This window comes from Tupaia chinensis, unplaced genomic scaffold (assembly GCF_000334495.1).
Source record: "Tupaia chinensis unplaced genomic scaffold, TupChi_1.0 Scaffold138235_1, whole genome shotgun sequence".
Lineage (NCBI taxonomy): Eukaryota > Metazoa > Chordata > Mammalia > Scandentia > Tupaiidae > Tupaia > Tupaia belangeri.
In genome coordinates this window covers 1,627,825-1,646,428 of record NW_006198133.1, presented here as the reverse complement: position 1 = coordinate 1,646,428, position 18,604 = coordinate 1,627,825, and the positions used below count along the sequence as shown (strand labels likewise).

Below are 18,604 nucleotides of genomic sequence, written 5' to 3'. Positions count from 1 at the left end.
TTATCTTTAGCTTCCTCTCCCAACTACTTCAATTTCCATCTCCTGAGGACTAAAGTCAGGTTGTTCAAATTCTCTTCCTATGTGCCTTCTAGTTTCTCTGTTTCCAGCTCCTGCTACTATTTTGATTTGTCCCTAAAATTGGTCCCATCCATTTCACCTCCATTTCCACCAGTCTTACCCAGGGCTTCAGCTCGTTTGCCAGTGTTGTTGTAGATCATGCTGAGCGTGTAAAATGAATTGGGAGGATGACAGCTGACTACTCTCACCATTACTTTGATTTTCCCAATCTTTCCATTTCCCTATTTCTCCAAAACTATCTTCAGGCTGGGCCTTCAGAGGAGTAGCATTTAGATGTGATGTAGGTAACGAACAGGAAAATCAATAGATCTGCACACATGGGCAAGTGGGATAGCACAGGGATGCAAACTTGAGGAGGGCTCGGAGTCCTCAGGTTTCATTAATTAGGGCAAGTGTCTGTCTGTGTCTCAGTTTTCTAATCTGTGAAATGGGCCCGTTGATACATGACTACAGTATTATAGAGAGGATGAAGATGGCCTCAACATTTCCCCCACTTGATTAGACTAAATGTCCTACCCTAGGACCCTCTGAACTACATCTCACCTTAGCCATTACAGAATTCAGATGGCCTAACCACAAAGGTGCCTCCTTAATTAGATAATATTTTTAGATAATTTACTTTATCTTATTTATTTATTTATGACAATCAAAGCAAACATATTACCATGTACATTTATTTTCAATAGAGAATTTTAATCTTGGATCTGTTAAGTGTTTCCCTTACCAATCCCACCCATTCTTTATCATCTGCTTCCCTCCCTTACAGACACTTATCTTCTCTACTATCATATTTTTAGATCTTTCAATTTCTGCCATAATGTGGAGACATTCACTGTATACTGAGTGGAGATACATAGTGTTTATCTTTCTTATTTATTTATTTATTTATTTATTTATTTATTTATTTATTTATTTATTTATTTTGGAGAGGTTTTTGCTATAGGGAGCATGCGCTCGCCAAAAAGACAGAGAGAGACAGAAAGTGAGAAATCACCCCCCATGGGGGATGGCCACGCCAGAATCCCTTCTCCTCCAGTGTCTTTTCGGGATCTTGGGCGCTCACGCACACATGCCTGACATGATTTTAAGCCACCGGGTCCAGGACTTGAACCATGGTTGACTATATGGGAGTCCAGCAACATAGCCATTATGCCAACTGCTGGTCCCATCTTTCAAAGTCTGCTTACTGCACTTAGCAGTAGGTATTCTATATTCAACCACTGAGACGAATGACAGTGTTTCATTGTTCCTTATTGCTAAATAATATGCCATAGTGTATCTGTGCCACAATTTTTTAACCTGATCATCAGTTCTTGGACATTTAGGTTAATTCCATGTCTTTGCAGTTATGACTAATGCTGTGATTAAACATGGAAATGCAAGTGAATGCTTTTCTGTCCTTTGGGTAAATATCAAGGAGTGGGATTATTGGATCACATGATAATTCTATTTGTAGGTTTCTGAAGAACCTCCATATTGTTTTCCATAGTGGCTATACCAATTTACATTCCTACCAACACTGTTTGAGGAACCACCATATTGTTTTCCATAATGGCTGTACTAATTTATTATAGATTTTCAACAACAGTGTTAGAGGGTTCCCTTTTTCCACAGCCTCACCAGCACTTGCATTCTTTTCTCTTCTTTTGTCTCTTTTCTTTTCCTTTCCTTCTCATCTCTTCTCTCCTCTTTTCTTTTCTTCTCTCCTCTTTTCTTCTCACCTCTTTCCTTCTCTTCTCTCCTCCCCTCCCCTTCCCTCCCCTCCCCTCCTCTCCTCTCCTCTTCTCTTTTCTCTTTTCTTTCTGTTACTGAACCCCAACCATTCTGACTGAGGTTAACTGGTATCTCATTGTAGTTTTGATCTGCATTTCCTTTATGCTAACAGATATTGAACATTTTTTCATACATATTTTGACCATTCATTTGTCTTGCTTAGAAAGTTGTCTGTTGAGCTTATTTGCCCATTTTTAATTGGGTTATTTGTAATTTTTTTTAGCTTTTTTTTTTAAAACCATAGTTTGCAAATATTTTCTCCCATTTTGTGGGTTGTCTCCTTACTCTATTTATTGTTTCCTTTGCTTTGCAGAAGCTTTTTAATTTGATGTAGTCCCACCTGTCTATTTTTGGGATTATGATCTGTGTTTTAGAGGTCTTATTTAAGAAATTGCCTACTCCAATGTTTTCAAGAGTGTTTCTTGTGTTTTCCACCAGTAGTTTTATATTTTGAGGCTTTAAATTTAAATCTTTGATTTATTTTGAGATAATGTTTGTTAATAGTGAGTGATAGGGACCCAGTTTCATTTTACTGCAGTTGAATATTCAATTCTCCCAGCACCATTTACTGGAAAGATTTATTTTTCCACTGCATTGTCATATGCCCTTTTTTAAAGATCAGTTGGCTGTGCGTTTTGTGGTTTATTTCTGGGTTCTCTATTCTATTCCACTGGTTTGGGGTCTGTTTTTGTGCCAATATCATGCTATTTTGATTAAAACAGCTTTGTAATATATTTGTAGGCCAAGTAGTGAGATGTCTCCTACTTTATTTTTTTACATAGTATTGCCTTGGCAATATGAGGCCTTTTAGGATTCCAGATAAGTATTTTTTTTTTTTTTTGGAGAGATTTTCAGTGTAGGGCGCATGCGCTCTCCAGACAGACAGAGAGAGACATAGAGACAGAAAGCAAGAAATCACCCCCCAGGGGGGATGGTCACGCCACAATCCCTTCTCCTCCATTCTCCTCTCGGGATCTTGGGCACGCACGCACATGCGCCCGGCGTGAGTTTTAAGCCACCGGGTCCGGGATGTGAACCGCGGTTGACTACGTGGGAGTCCAGCTACATAGCCATTACGCTAACTGCTGGTTCCCAATTCCAGATAAGTTTTATGATTGTTCTTTCTATTTCTGTGAAGAATATCTCAGTAATTTGTTCAGCATCACATTGAATTTGTAAATTAATTTGGGTAGAATTGACATTTTGATTATACTGATTCTTCTAATCTAAGAGCATGGGATGTCTTTCCAATTTTTTGTATCATATTCAATTTCTTTTTTCATTTTGATTAGGTTTATTCCTAGGGATGTGTGTGTGTCTGTGTGTGTGTGTGTTGTACATGGGATTGCTTTCTTCAATTCTGCCTCAGTCTGTTCCTTATTGGTATATAAAAACGCTATGGGTGGGACCAGCAGTTAGCATAATGACTATGTCGCTGAACTCCCATGTAGTCAACTGTGGTTTGCATCCTGGACCCCATGGCTTAAAACTCATGCCAAGCGCATGTGCGTGCATGCTCAAAATCCCGGAAGGAGAATGGAGGAGAAGGGATTGTGGTGTGGCCATCCCCCTTGGGGGGGGTGATTTCTCTCTTTCTGTGTCTCTGTCTCCCTGTGTCTTTCTGGTGAGCACACGTGCCCTATAGCGAAAACCTCTCCAAAAAAAAAAAAAAACCAAAAAAAAAAAAAAAAAGCGCTATGGGATTTTGTGTATTGAGTTTGTATCTTGCCAAAGTACTGAATTTATATATCATTTATAGGGGTTGTTTTGTGTTTTCTGTGTATATAATCATATGTCTACAAATAGGGGCAATTTAGCCTCTTCTCTTCCTATTCAAGTACCTTTTATTTTGCTCTCCTGTATGATTTCATTGGCTAGGACTTCTAGCACTATGTAGAAAAGGAGTAGAGAAAATGGACATCCCTGTCTTGTTCCACATTTTAGTGAGAAGGCATTTAGTTTTTTCTCATTCAGTATGATATTCACAATGGGTTTGTCATATATGGGATTTTTAGTGTTGTGAAATGTCTCTCCTAGATCTCTTTTGCTGAGAGTCTCAATTGTGAAAGTATGATATATTTCTTCTGCATGGTCTAATCTGTTGTTAATATTGTTAATATTTTCAAGGCAGGCTTTGATTTCCCATATTATATTTTTTATCTCTAGAAATTCTCTTTGACTCTATTTTTTTTTAAGGGGTATCTATCTCTCAATGGGTTTCCTCCTTCAAGTCATGGAAAGATTTTCTCATCTCCTGGAATTGGTAATCTGTTTTCTTTTGCATCTCATCGAGTTTTGTTGTAATAAATATTTTGAATTATTTTTCTGACATTTCTGTGATTTTTTGTATTCTTTGTATTGTTGGTAGACAGGTATGTTCCTTGATGAAGAAATACTAACTGGATTTATCATATTTCTGAGGGCTCTGCTTTTGTTTTTAGGCACCTGGGGACATGCTCACTTCTTTCTAATTTTTGGGTGGGTTTCTGTAGTTGTACATTCATACTCATCCCTATGGCGTGTATTAGCATTATGTTGGTTTCCCTATTCTTCTGTGGGTATGAGTACTAAAATCTACAGTGGGAATTCGGAGTTTGAAATTTCAAATGGGCTTTTCCTTTCTTTCCTCTAGAAAAGGGAGTGGGGGAGAATTCCTTCAGAGCCATTGTTTAGGCAGTTGGTTCCTTTCCCAAACTCTGGCCCTGATGTGCTGTGGGCTCATTTGGGAAGGCTTTGCATTTCTTGATGCACGGGCCTGGCTGAAGATGGCGTCCTGCCTTGCTCTGGCTGCTCCGAGAGGGAATAAATTGGTAAATGACATGCCTAGTTGGATAAAAAGTCCCTTTCTTCCTGTCTCCAATGAAACTGGCGTGAGGTGGAGCAGTGAGTGAAGTACAGGTCTCATTGTAGACAGCTTCCTCCTTTGATATGACTGTTGCATGGGGGGGAGTGGATCATTTATTTTAGACACCTATAATTATAAATTCTTTCTCTGCTTTTTAAACACTTGTAAGTATAAATTCTTTCTCTTCTCCTTTGTAAACCATTTAAAAGGACTCTTACCAGTTTAACAACCCAGGATTGTCTTTTAAGGGCCTGAGAAACATCCCTATGAAAAATAATTACGGAAAGACCTAGCATCCCCTAGGTCTCTTTTCTCTGTGTGTGTTGGGGGACGTGGGTGGAGGGGCAGACTACCTATAAGGGTGCCTGCTTTTCTTTTCCTAAGTTGTAAGATGATTTCCTGTTGTGAAGAGGAAGTTTACTGTTCCTTTGAGTAAAGTCAATTAGCAAACACAGATGGCTTATTAATGGGAACCCCATTCTACCACTTAAAAACTCACCAGCTCTTTGATTAAATGGAGTTGAATTCAGACTTAGTTCTGAAAAAAATTATAAAAAGCCTATCATGCCATGAAAATCCCAAATATAGCTATCATAATCCTTTCCTACTGTATGTAGACAGAAAATAAAATGTTTTGAGAATTCTTGATTTTTGTACCAATAGAAAAAGTTATTGATGACAGATAAGATGAACTCATATAAAACACTGATTCATCTCAGTGAACATACCAAGAAACATTGAATTGCACACATTAAATGAGTAAATTGTATAATATATAAAGTATATCTCAATGAAGCAGTTTCTTTATATATATATGTATATATATATGCAACACATATATATGTTCTATATGTATATAAATACATATATGTACACATATGTAACATATACATTATATATAATATAACATATAAAATATATGTTACATATATACATGCAACATATATACATATAAATACATATATGTATATATGTAATATGAATGTTATATATAGTACAAATATATGAATATATATGTTACATATATAGACATGAAACATATATATACATATATATAAGTTATATCTCAATGAAGCAGTTTCTTTATATATATATGTATATATGTAACATATATATATTTATATATATGTGTGTGTGTGTATATATATATATATTAGAATATTTGCTCATACTTACTTTTTTTTTGAGAGAGAGAGATTTTTGCCATAGGGCACATGCACTTGATGGACAGACAGACAGACACAGAAACAGAAAGTGAAAAATCACACCCTAAGGGGGGATGACCATGCTGCAATCTCTTCTCCATTTTTCCTTTAAGATTTTGGGCATGCATGCACACACACCCTGAATGAGTTTCAAGCCTCCATGTCTGGGACTTGAAATGCAGTCAGCCATGTGGGAGTCTAGAGATGTGACCATTATGCCTGCTGGTCCCAATGCTTACATTTTTAAAGGAATATTACTTTTGGGGCTAGCAGATGGTGCAAAAGTTAAGAAGCTGGATCCCATATGACCAACTGAGTTGTCTGAGTCCTGGATCCGGTGGCCTCAAAAACATACCAGGTGTACATGTGCCCAAAATCCTGAGAGGAGAATGGAGAAGAAGAGATTGTGGATGGCAATCACCCCTAGGGGGCGAATTCTCACTTCCCTCTTTCTATCTCTCTCTCGAGTGAGCACACATGCCTTATAGTGAACTAAAAGTAAAAAAAAAAAAAAAGAATATTACTGTCTTGCAGTAGTCTTTTTTTTTTTTTTTTTTTTTTTTACTTTTTTTTTTTTAGAGGTTTTTGCTATAGGGCACGTGCGCTCACCAGACAGACAGAGAGACAGAAAGCAAGAAATCACCCGCAATCTCCTCTCCCTTCTCCTCTGTTGTCCTCTTGGGATCTTGGGCACGCACGTACACGCGCCCGGCGTGAGTTTTAAGCCACCGGGTCCGGGACACAAACCACGGTCGACTACATGGGAGTCCACCGACACAGCCATTATGCTAACTGCTGGTCCCTGTCTTGCAGTATTTTTACCACTTCAATCGTAAATTAAAAAACAAACAAACAAAACTCTAAAACAATGAGTTACTCAAAACCCTTGCAATGAATTACAAGCCATGGAGTGAGTAGCAAACTAAGAGTACCCAGGTGATTCGTATCCTAAGCTAACATGCCTGCTAGGAAGCAGAGACCAGAAATCTGCCTAAGGGCAGAGTGAAGGCAGGCTGGGATTTTTCTTTTTAATTGCTGAGAATAATTGAGAGTAGATAAGTTTTACAGAATTCCTTTAAGGCGTTTGGTCCATATCCCACGGCCTTGGTTAATTTCTAGTTGTTAGAGTAGAAAGGGAAGATGTAAAGGTGTATAGCCATCCTTAATAACTCACTTTCTGTCTTTTCTATCACACATAACACAACAAAATAATCCTCGGCCATTTTTATCTATATTTATCTGTGGTCAAGACAGAGTTGGAGCCAGCAGACATTCTTGCTAAGAGATTTTCCTCACAATAGCATCATTGTTCTCTGCCTATGGGTATTTCCCAGGAGAGGGCGATTTCCAGGACCACTTTGGTCCAGTGCTGTGATCCTCCTCCGTTGCCTTGGACTCTTGTCTCTCCTTGCCTGGGACACAGAAGGAGCTTGGTGATGCCTTCTGCCCAGCGACAGGAACCGGAGGAAAGAACATTCACCCGGGAAACAGTAGTCTTGTTACTAGGCTGGTGAATCTCTCCTCAAAGTATCTAACCAATTAATCCCCAGAAATCTACCTTTTCCAAGAGCAGGATGGGATGTGAATGTGGTTGTGTAGTGTGTGTGTGTGCAGTGTGTGTGTGTATGGGGGAGGCTTGTTTATAGTGATGGTGGTATTTCAAACCATTCTACAGCAAGCACTTGCTGAAGTTTACTATTATAAAAATAGCAATGTCATAAGCTTCAGGGCTGCGGAATCTTTCTGGGGGAGAACTGGTCCTAGAACAAGAAGCCAAGAAAATTATGATGGATAAATACAGGCTGAAGAGATAGACAGTACTAGCCCCTACTACCACCTTTGAAATGTTGCACCAGAGGAAGATCACCCACTACGTTCATGTTCTAGTCAGTTCTAAGAGATACAGCGCAGGGCCAGCAGGTGGCATGGAGGTTAAGGCACTAGATCCCATATAGCTGACTCCGCAGTTCGAGTCCTGAGCATGACAGCGTCAAATAACCACTAGGCATGCACACACATGAATGTGTGCCCAAAATCCTGAAGGAAAATGGAGGAGAAGGGCTTGTGGTGTGGCTATACCCTCTGGGGTGACTTCTCACTTTCCCTTGTCTCTCTGTGCCTCACTGGTGAGTACACAGCCTATGGGGGGAAAGAGAGACAGACAGCACACCAGGCTGACAATCAAACCTTCACAGGTCTCTTTTTGCTTCTCTATCATGGTAAACTGGATGGAACGGCCCCAAAGGAGATGATTTTAAGACCATCTGCTTCTCTTAGCACGTTTGTTTTTATCAGAGCAGGTCTAAGCATGACACCGTGGCCGTATCAGGCTGGAGGTTCCTAAGGACCAGCTCTTTCCTCCTCTCCCACCCCTCTGTTCCCACACACTTGCACACATGAAATCCCCGCTATCTCCTAAACATTTGGATATTTACTGGCCCCATGACCCTGCTGCCAAGCAGGCTCCCACTGTTATGGAGCCTATTGAGGAACAGCCACCTTTGCAATTAGCTGAGGCCATGGGCGTCAGTTCTTTCCAACGAAAGCAGACGATGTTCTGAAATCTTGAGGTATCTCCTTTCCCTCCCTTTCTACCTATACTGATGCTTAGGACATGGCTGTGAAGGTTGGAACATAAGCAGCTTTTTTGGACTTTGGTAGTGAGGGTCACACCCCTGTAATGGGAAAAGAGCCAAGTCTTTGGCGACTATGAAGCTATTATCCCAGCCCAGGCGTAGCCACCTTTGCAGTTTTCTAAAAATTGTATATAAGAAATAAAGTTTTACCTTTTCAACTCTACTTGAAAAACAATTTTTGAGTTTATTTATTTTATGCCTTGAGAGAGAGGGAAACAGGCACCTTTGACAGAGGTCTTCATGCTGTGATCTTCTTCTGCTGTCCAGGATTATAGGCACATGTTCATATGCCCAGGCATGTGTGTTTGGTTCACCCCAGGAGCTGAACCAGGCTCTTCCACATGGCTTCAGCACTGCAGAGTGGCATCCTGTCTCATGTGCTATTGTCACTGGGTAAGGAATATTACTTTTTTTAGAAGATATTTTTGCTATAGGGCATGTGCGTTTGCAGGAGAGAGAGAGAGACCAACAGAGATAGAAAGTAGGAAATCATCCCCCGGGGGGCTAGCCACTTCACATGCCTGGTGTAAGTTTTAAGCTGCTGAGTCTGGGGCTCAAACTGGTCAGCCATGTGGGAATCCAGCACTTTAACCTCTATATCACCTGGTGGCTCCCTACATTTTACAAAATTATTTTAAAATTTTAAGCGTATTTTTTTATTGTTTTCATTTTTGCTATAGGGTGTGTGCACTTGTTAGAGAGAGAGAGACAGAGAAAGAGAGAGGAAGTGAGAAATCACACCGCTCGGGGAATGACCACACTGAAATCCCTTCTCGTCCATTCTCCTCTCAGGGTCTTGGACACGCATGCACACACTCCTGGCTTAATGTTCAAGCTGCTGGGTCCAGGACTCAAACTGCATCATCGGCCATGTGGGATCCAGCACCTTGAACTCCATGCCATCTGCTGACCCAGGAAAGTTGCTTTTAATCTTCTCTTTTTTTCTTTCTCTTCTTTCCTCTCTCTTTCTCTCTCTCTTTCATTCTTTCTTTTTTAAAACTTTGCCAGAGCTCATGTGTTTGCAAGAGAAAGGAAGGCATAGGGAAACCGAGAAAGCACTCCCAATGGGAAACAGCCACACCACAATCCCTCCTCCTCCACCTCACCCTTGTTTCGGGAGGGACACATCCATGCACACCCAGCACGTTTCATAGGCTGAAACCTGTGATCTCGAGCCTCAAGTCACGTGAGATGCAGCTGCCTTAACCACCAGGCCATGGGCTGGCTCTTTTGTAATCTTTTAGCTGCATCATCAGCATATACTAACATATTGGGTTTATTTTTCTTTTATTATGATTCTATTTGACTTTTATGGCAGTTTCTAACATCTTTACATATCTCATTTCATTTTATCCTTTCCCTTAAACAAACTTCAATGGAAACCAATGTTCCAGGAACTATACCAGGCTACGGAAAATAAAGATTGGTAATATAATGCTCCATGACTTCGAAAGTTTCACCAGGCCCCCAATCTCCAGAGGCACAGGTGAGAGACATTAGCTGGATAGCCATTCAGTACACAAATCAGTTTTGCTGTTGGCATATAAAAAAGAACAGGCTTGGTCTCTGGCCTTGAAAAAACTTGAGCCTAATAGAAAAGGAGAACAGGAGAGCATGCAATAATACATGTTTACAAGCATTCCAGGGGAGAGCTAGATTAGTGCCTCTTGTTTTCAGGCCTATTGAAAAAAGTCACTCATCACCAGAGGTCTGCTATTAAAGTGGACTCAGCAGGATCACACAGGGAGCTAAAAACTTTCCAGTAGTTTCCCCAGCTCCCTTCGCTGCTTGGGAGCAATGCAAAAGCTAGATGGCTATGAATGATCAGAAGCCGGGAAGCTGCCTTTCCATTTTCTAATCTTTGCAATTGTTGTAACATTTGTTGGAAAGAAAGGTACTTTCAGTCCTTGAGCCCTATTGGAACCTTCTAAAAATGTATGAAAAAAGAAGACGTGATTTCTTCTCCTCTTCCTCCAGTCTAGAGCTTATGGAGTTGGTTAGAGAAGCCAGAATGTCCAGTAAAACCAAGTGTTCTTGGCGCTTCCAAACGTGAGCTGTGGCGCGTTAGGGAACTGCGATGACACTGGCTGCCGGCCTCCCCTTCTTTGTACGGTCTGACTACCAGCTTCTCAGACGCTTCCCGTGTGCAGTCGCCTGTGTTCTGGCTACAGCTGACTCATCTTTCATCTCGCAGCTGCCCCAGGAGGTGATGGGTGCACTGTTTTACAGACGAGGAAACCGAAGCTTGGTGGGGGGAAAGCTCATCCGAGTCACACGGCCCATGTGCAGGGTAGTCAGGGCTTGAACCCAGGAGGCCTGACTCCAGAACTCTTTGCTTTTCACTGTGATGTTGAAGTTTTCTAAATGACAAAAGCCCACAGACACAAGGAAAGCTCAGGAACATGTCTGGCCGGGGAGCTGAAGTCTCAGGGACAACCGCTGCCCCTCCCCCCCCACTTCTTCTTTCTATCATGTAGAAATGGAGCTTGTGATGTTGTAGGGAGGAGTCTGGCCGAAAAGTTAACTTAAACTTGGTCCATATAAAATGATCATGAGAGTCTGTTTTTCTGGGTCAGCCTTGGTCCAGACCCTGGAGTTAGTATCAAGATGGGCTGTGCTACCGAACCAATAAATCATCTGCTACTCTGCCTCTGACCAGCCTCGGCCTCCCAAATGTTGAATATAGTTTTATGACCTGACACTTCAGGAGACAAGCCTGACCAGCTGTGACTCTCCTCTTCTGGCGTTTTTAAACTTCCCTAGGAAGCTGAGCAGCAGTCTCTCTGCTGGGTTTCTGTCCTCGCTTGCATTCAGGCCAGCTGAAAGGACACCTGTCAGGGAGAAGTCATCCTCAGACATGGCTCTCGGGCTGGCTATGGAAGGCTGTCAGGCTGACCGTCATGTGTGCTGCAGAGTTGGCATAACCAACTTCCTCTGGTAGTTCGGGGAGGTGGATTGTGCCCTCCTTCTCTCATTGCCCGCACCCCCTCTCCATTCTGCCGGAGATGTAATAACAAATTCTTCCTAAACTAGTTTTCTGAAGTTGTCTAGTGCTTGCTTGTTTGTGGTGTGTGTGTGTGTGTGTGTGTGTGTGTGTGTACACTTCACAGTCTGTCCTACTGCCAGGTACACACAACAGGAGGACATCTGTGACATGGCCTAGATGCTGGCCGGGGTGGGACAGGAGCCTTGGCAAGGAAAGCACTGCTGGAACTCGATTACCAGACATCACATAGTGATGAAGGAAGACCGTCCTATACTTCAAAATAGAAGGGCAAAGATAAGAAATACTTAGTTTTATAACCCAGAATGAAGTTTTTTGTACAAGCCCATGGCATTTCCCTCCCATTGCCATCTCCAGTGCTACCAGGAAGTCTAACCCTGTAAGAAGCAGGAGTTTCAGTTTCCCAATTGATGAATCCTATAAACCATCCATTATTCATTGTGTCCTGCTGTGCTTAGCTTCACGTTAAGTGCTGCTTGGGCCACAGAAAACATAGTCTTGGATGATAGGATTTTATATTCTGGGAAGGAATGTTGTCACCAGGGAGACTCAGTCCATGGGGATCTCTATTAGAGATGTGAGAGTTTTTGATTTCATGTAGAAAAGAATTCAAGAGAAAGTGTTTGAGAGAGTGAAAGGTTGATTAAGGAAACCATACAGAGCAGATTAATCCATAGGAATAACAGCCCTGTGAGAGTAGAAGGGTGAACAGTTTCACTCCTTCCTTGGGTAGACAGGATTAGGGAATTAGCATGGGACTAGCTTCCATTGCCTGCTGCTTCTCTAGCTACAAGCCTTGAGAGAAAGAGAAAACTATTACCTGACAGGAAAGCTAGAAGGGCTACCCCATGTGCAGGGCAGCGCCAAACTTTGGTGGGTATCTCACTTACATGACTCAGCTTAATTCCAGGCTAAGTAAGGGGTGATTTATTCATGACTCTTGTAGGAAAGGGGCATTAGTTTTCTTGGAACCACTGTCCACCCCATCTTCTGGATTTATTCAGGTAGTTGTGGTTATTGCTATGGTTATTCCAAACTGTCATAACAAAGATGAGAGTTTTACACAGCATTAATATACTGCAATGAGGATATAATGAGTTTGAAGGTTAAGCAGTGGTCATTCCAGGTGCCATCTTGTTTCCAATTGATTCAGACACAGTTTCCAACTGATTCACTTCTCGTCTATTAGGTACTATTGTTTTATTGTAGAGTCAAAATATACTTCACCATAGGCCCCTCACGTCTCAATATGAGACCAACTATATTTATCACAAACATAATTAAGGCTTTCAGAAAAAAATTGTACTGTCTAGCATTATTTTAGGTCTACGAATCTCACATTTCACAAAGATGGTAAACCGCAGGGATAGTGTGATGTGCTTCCACATTTTTCGTGACAGTAACGAAATGTAATAGACCCTTGTTGAAAAAAAATAGTGGTTTCAATATTATGGAACCTTACAGGTTTTAGAGCTATAGAAGTTGGTTCAGGCTGTCATTTTGTAGATGAAAAGGAATGGGAATGGGGCATAATTCCTGTCCTAGTTCTAGGACCTGTTAAGAAAGAAAGTCCCATGAGCAATCTCAATAAATACCACTGGATTGCTGAAGGAGATTGACTTTAAGTTGGACCAGAAAGTTTCAAGGTGTCCCTTGGAAAGGTGGCAGCTATAAAACTGCTCAAGTCCTGCCTAGGGGTGCTTTGTCAATTAGTGCATCGGATTCCCAGTTTAGCTACCCTATTGCCAAACCCTCTGGGAGCCCTGGCTGGCACAACCCTGGGAAGCTCTGCATGGCCACAGTGCCATTGTCTGTGTGCCTTTGTTGTCACGTTGCCTGCTCTTTCACTGAATTTAAGTGTGTCCTTCTTTTGTTCAATTCCTTTTCCTGACCAGCTGCCCTGAACCTCATTCAAATGCCATGTGCGTGTTTTTGAAACTTGGCCATTTAATTCGCAGAAGAGCCTTGGGAAACTTTTAGGTTTCGGGTTGAGCAGGGGTCACATTGCTTTGAGTTTCAGCCTCCAATTGATGTTTTAAAAAGACTCAAAGAGGGACTCCAGCTGCACTTTTTGAGTTTCACCAGGTGTGTTAGCAGAAGCTAGAAAGAAAAGGAGGCAGTCAGACTAGAATCATGTTGCAGGATTTCAAATGGATTTACTGTGCTAGTTATACGGCATTTCATAAATGGTATAACTGTTCATCATGATAAGTTGAAAATATAGGAAGAGAGAAAACAAAAAAATACTGTTAAAAATGACCAGTTCAGGTGCCAGCTGGTGACATGATGCTTAAGGTGCTGGACTCCCACATGGCTGACTACGATTCAAGTCTCACACCCGGGAGTTTGAAAATCATGCTGGTCGGTGTGCATGAGTGCCCAACTCCCAGGAGGAAAATGGAGGACAAGGGATTGTGACATGGCCATTTCCCTCGTGGGCTATTTCTCACTTTCCTTCTCACTGTCTGTCTGTGTTTCTCTCTGGCTAACACATATGCCCTGTGGCAAAACAAACAAACAAACAAAATGACTTGTCTGGTCTTATTGGGATCCCAAGCTGAGAACCAGGGAATTAAGGATTTCAGCAATTTTGAGGCTGCTGTTGCTGTGGGTGGTCCCATCACCTAAGGCCTTTGTAAAGGCTCATGGTTTCTTTCTTTCTTTCTTTTTTTTTTTTAGAGGTTTTCACTATAGGGCGCATGCGCTCTCCCGACAGACAGAGAGAGAGAAATCACCCCCCAGGGGGGATGGTCACGCCGCAATCCCTTCTCCTCCATTCTCCTCTGGGGATCTTGGGCACGCACGCACGCACATGCACCCAGCGTGAGTTTTAAGCCACCGGGTCCGGGATGCGAACCGCTGTCGACTACGTGGGAGTCCAGCGATATAGCCATTACGCTAACTGCTAGTTCCCGAACTCTCATGGTTTCTGAAGATCTCTGTAGCTTCATCTGTTTAAAGGAGTGAGAGAAACCTATCTGTGTTCCTGGAGCCTTAGCACTGGGAGGGAATGTCTCAATGGAAAGCTTGTGGAAATTCGGGCTGCTTTGGATTTCAGAAGAGGGAGACTTCTCTTCATACCTTCTCTCCACAGCAATGCTGTCAACAACTACCCCAGAGACACAATGATGTCCTGCTTCATTTTGAAAATGCCCTTTGAAACTCATAATTCTTCAGTCAGACTTGATCTCCCACCCCCTCTTGTGCACTAGAATGTGTACAGGGTGACATACACTAAGAGTTAAGAAAAGTAACTGAGTGAGTCCCTCTGAGTTACCATTCTGGTCAGAGCCCCTTGGTGTGTGTCCCTAGAGTCTGTCTTCGTCAACACTGTCCTGAGGGTGTGCGTGCTTCTCCAACACATCACCCATTATTCGGTTCTCAAGTACAGAATTATTCAACTGCTACAGAAGATGGCATGTCTTTGACGGAGCGTTTGAAGTCTAGAGAAGGGTTTTCCCATTAAAATCGAGGAAGCTAACTAACAGGGCACTCATGCTTGCACTCAAAACTGTTTCTTACCACGGTTAGCCTCTGTTGGCTCACAGTAAGATTCATGCTTTTAGTTACATCATCTCCACTTCCTAATGGAACTGTTAGATCTTAAAGCCAAGTGGTGGCAGGTTGAAAGTATTTTGAAATCGTCATTCATCTAAAAGTGCATCTCAACAAGAACTTTAATTTTTCCAGAACCTTTTCAAACAGACCTCTTTCATGGGGGGAAACAAAACCAAAACCAAAACCAAATATTAAACTCCTGATGTTTATTAAGGTTTTTGGACTTCTGTTTTTATTTCCTAACCAGCACACTATCATCTTCTTTGTCATACACAACCTGACCTTATTGAATCCTGTGTCATTTCACCTCCTTAAGTAGCCGAGCTTCAATAGCTCTTTCCTGACTGAGTTTTTTCTTACACTGAATATAAATTAACACATTCCAGTGCTATGAAAAACTATAGTTTCTCATTTTAGCTGACTAGTGCAAGATATTATGAATCAAGCATAATAAGTATTATGCTAAAAAAAAAAATATCTGAGGTCCAAAAATGGTCTGACCTAAACTTGGGTAAGGGCCACACTTCAGGGCTCTTAGATTCTCCTGCCTGCTTTGCACTTCTCAGTTTATGCATCTGATCTCAGAGATTTTTTTTCTTAAAGCTTACTTCTCAAAGCTTACAGTTTATAAACTACTTCGTTTATAAACTGAAGAAATTAATATGCCTACTTTATTGGCTTGCAAGAGGATTAAAAGAGATATTCCATGTTAATTATGTAGTAATACATACAGAAACTGCCTCAAAATGTTGAATTACGGTTGTTTGAATAAGTATCAGGTAGATTGTTGAAATGGGTACGGTGCATTCTTTCAACAGCATTTGCTTCCAGATATCAGATGTTAGAATGTCGAGATCATTTATGACAGAACGGACTCTTTGAACATACCTTTACAGCTGTAGGCAACTCAGGGTGGTCACTATAATGCGGTATTAGTTGCCCTTTCCAATACAGAGAATACTGAATAAGGGTAATAAAGAATCATTCACTCTTTTGTTCCCACTGTCATAATCCAACTATGTGTTCCTAGGTTGATACTCCTGGTTAATTACACTGTGTAACTTCTTAAAGATGCCCACTTTTTCATACCCATTCCAACAACTTTCTCTACTAGAACACTTTTCCTGTTTTCTGTGCATCGTGGGGTCAAAAGAAGCCTAAGGGCATGTAGGTCTTTTCTTGAATATCATTGAGTTCAGTCCGTTCAGTCTCCAGAGAATGACACTGCATAAGCCCTTTGTAATTGATGTTAAAATACTGAATGAAAATTTTATTTCATGTAAATATTTTTTAGTCTTCTCAGCTTTACTATTCCTTAGCATGTTTTTTTTTTAATGAACATTTGATCATTTATTTACAAAATATAAGCAAGACTTACATCCCTTTCCGGTGAAAATTTTATTTTCAAACATATAGAGGTCCTGGAGATGTATTGATTATAAAATATGTTGAAGTGAAAATATGTTTAAAATTTAAAAATACAGGGACCAGCAACTGTCGTAATGGCTATGTTGCTGAACTCCCATGTAGTTGACCACAGTTCGAGTCCTGATCCCAGTGGCTTAAACTCATGTCAGGCACATGTGCATGCATGCCCAAGATCCCAAGAGGAGACTAGAGGAGAAGAGATTGCAGCGGGGCCATCACCGCTGGGGGATGATTTCTCACTCTCTATCTCTCTGTCTCTCTCTATCTTTCTGGCAAGTGCATGTGCCCTATAGCAAAAACTTCTCAAAAAAAAAAATTACAAATACAAACCAGTACTTTACACAAGAATTCTTAATAAAGTTCATCAATTGATATAAAAAAATAATTTGTTTCAACTGAATATAAGGTATATCCAATCAATTCCATGACTTATGGAACTATTTTTGCTTTGCTGGAGACTTTTTCTTAGTCGATCCTGATTTTCTTTGATTTGCCGGATTGTTCAGAATATCTATTAGATTTTTCCCATTATCTGTTAATGCCATTCTGATCCTATCTTCATCACTTCTAGAACCTGAATGTTTTCTTTTCCTTTTCTTTGACTTTGATCTATCTTTTCTTCTAATATTTTTACTATCCTTATTTCATTGCCTGTGTTTCTCCTTGTCAGAAAAACAATTTATCCTCTTCTTTTGATAATCATGATGCTAATTTTCCAAGTCATTGTGCATCTCTTGGTTTCTGTCATTCACAACTCTACTATACCTGTTTCATCAAAAGGAACACTTCTGTCTGATGAGTATTTTATTCCTGGATCTCTTCAAGTTGTATCTCTTGAATTTTGCTCTCTGTGTTTTTCTGATCTTCTTTCTCTGTCCTTGTTTCCTGGGACCTTTGTTCTGGTCGTTTTTCTTTTTGTTTCCTATTGTTTGTTGGTTGGTTCCTGATCAATTTATTTACTTATTTACTTCTGGTCTTTCCCCGTCCTTTCTTTCTTACATCTTTAGCTGAGGCAGAGCTGACTGCTGTTAGAAGAAGAATTGCTTTTCCTCCTTGGACTCTGAATTGCTATCAACTACTGTCAGAATCAAGAGTTGGAGGAGTCAGAGTCTGAAGAGGAGGATGCTGAAGAGAAAGAGGATGGGAGAATTTCTTTTGCTTAACCTCTGGTTTCTGTGCCATGATGACCTTTGGTGTGATTTTGAGATACTTGCACAATTTATCTGTTAAACCTCCAAGACCTGTAGAGGTAAAGAAGTTTATGGTAAATCATGTGTTTCTTGGATTATCTTGGGGTAACAATCCTTTAAAGAATGACTGAAGAGTTTCATTCTTTAATCTCGCATTAAGTTTAAGAAGACCCAGACAGTTCCTGGAAAAATATTTTTACAAAACTCCTTCTAAATGATGTAGTTATTTCTTCAGTCATTTTTATACATTCAAGAACACTCCATGGGAGTAAGTCAGTGTATAAAAGGTGAGTAAAGGGAACCAGCAGTTAGCGTAATGGCTATGTCGCTGGACTCCCACGTAGTCGACCGCGGTTCGCGTCTCGGACCCGGTGGCTTAAATCTCACGCCGGGCGTGTGTGCGTGCGTGCCCAAGATCCCGAGAGGAGAATGGAGGAGAAGGGATTGCGGCGTGACCATCCCCCCTGGGGGGTGATTTCTCGCTTTCTGTCTCTATGTCTCTCTCTCTGTCTGTCTGGCGAGTGCACGCGCCCTATAGCAAAAACCTCTCCCAAAAAAAAAAAAAAAAAAAAAAATGTAAGTAAACACCTTAATGATATTTCTCAACTTGTTTGTTTCCAAGCAATGAATGATATCATACTGTTCCTTGAATATACTTTCAAAGGATTCCATGCATTCTTTCTTTAGCATGTAAAATCACTAATGAGCCAAAACATTTCTCACATGTCCTTTGTTGGGCACAGTGATCAAATATCATGGTGCAGAGTCTTCGTTTGACTTTCGGAAAACCTCAGTTTCAGCCGTTCGTGAGCACATTCTTCAAAATCTAAACTTGGGAACCAGCAGTTAGCGTAATGGCTATGTTGCTGGATTCCCACGTAGTCGAC

General features: G+C 41.0%; 1 pseudogene; it reads right to left on the bottom strand.

Annotated features, from left to right (window-relative positions):
- Positions 1-16,964: 16,964 nt before the first annotated feature.
- Positions 16,965-18,604, bottom strand: part of LOC102484261 (pre-mRNA-splicing factor CWC22 homolog) — a 3,548-nt pseudogene continuing 1,908 nt past the window's right edge.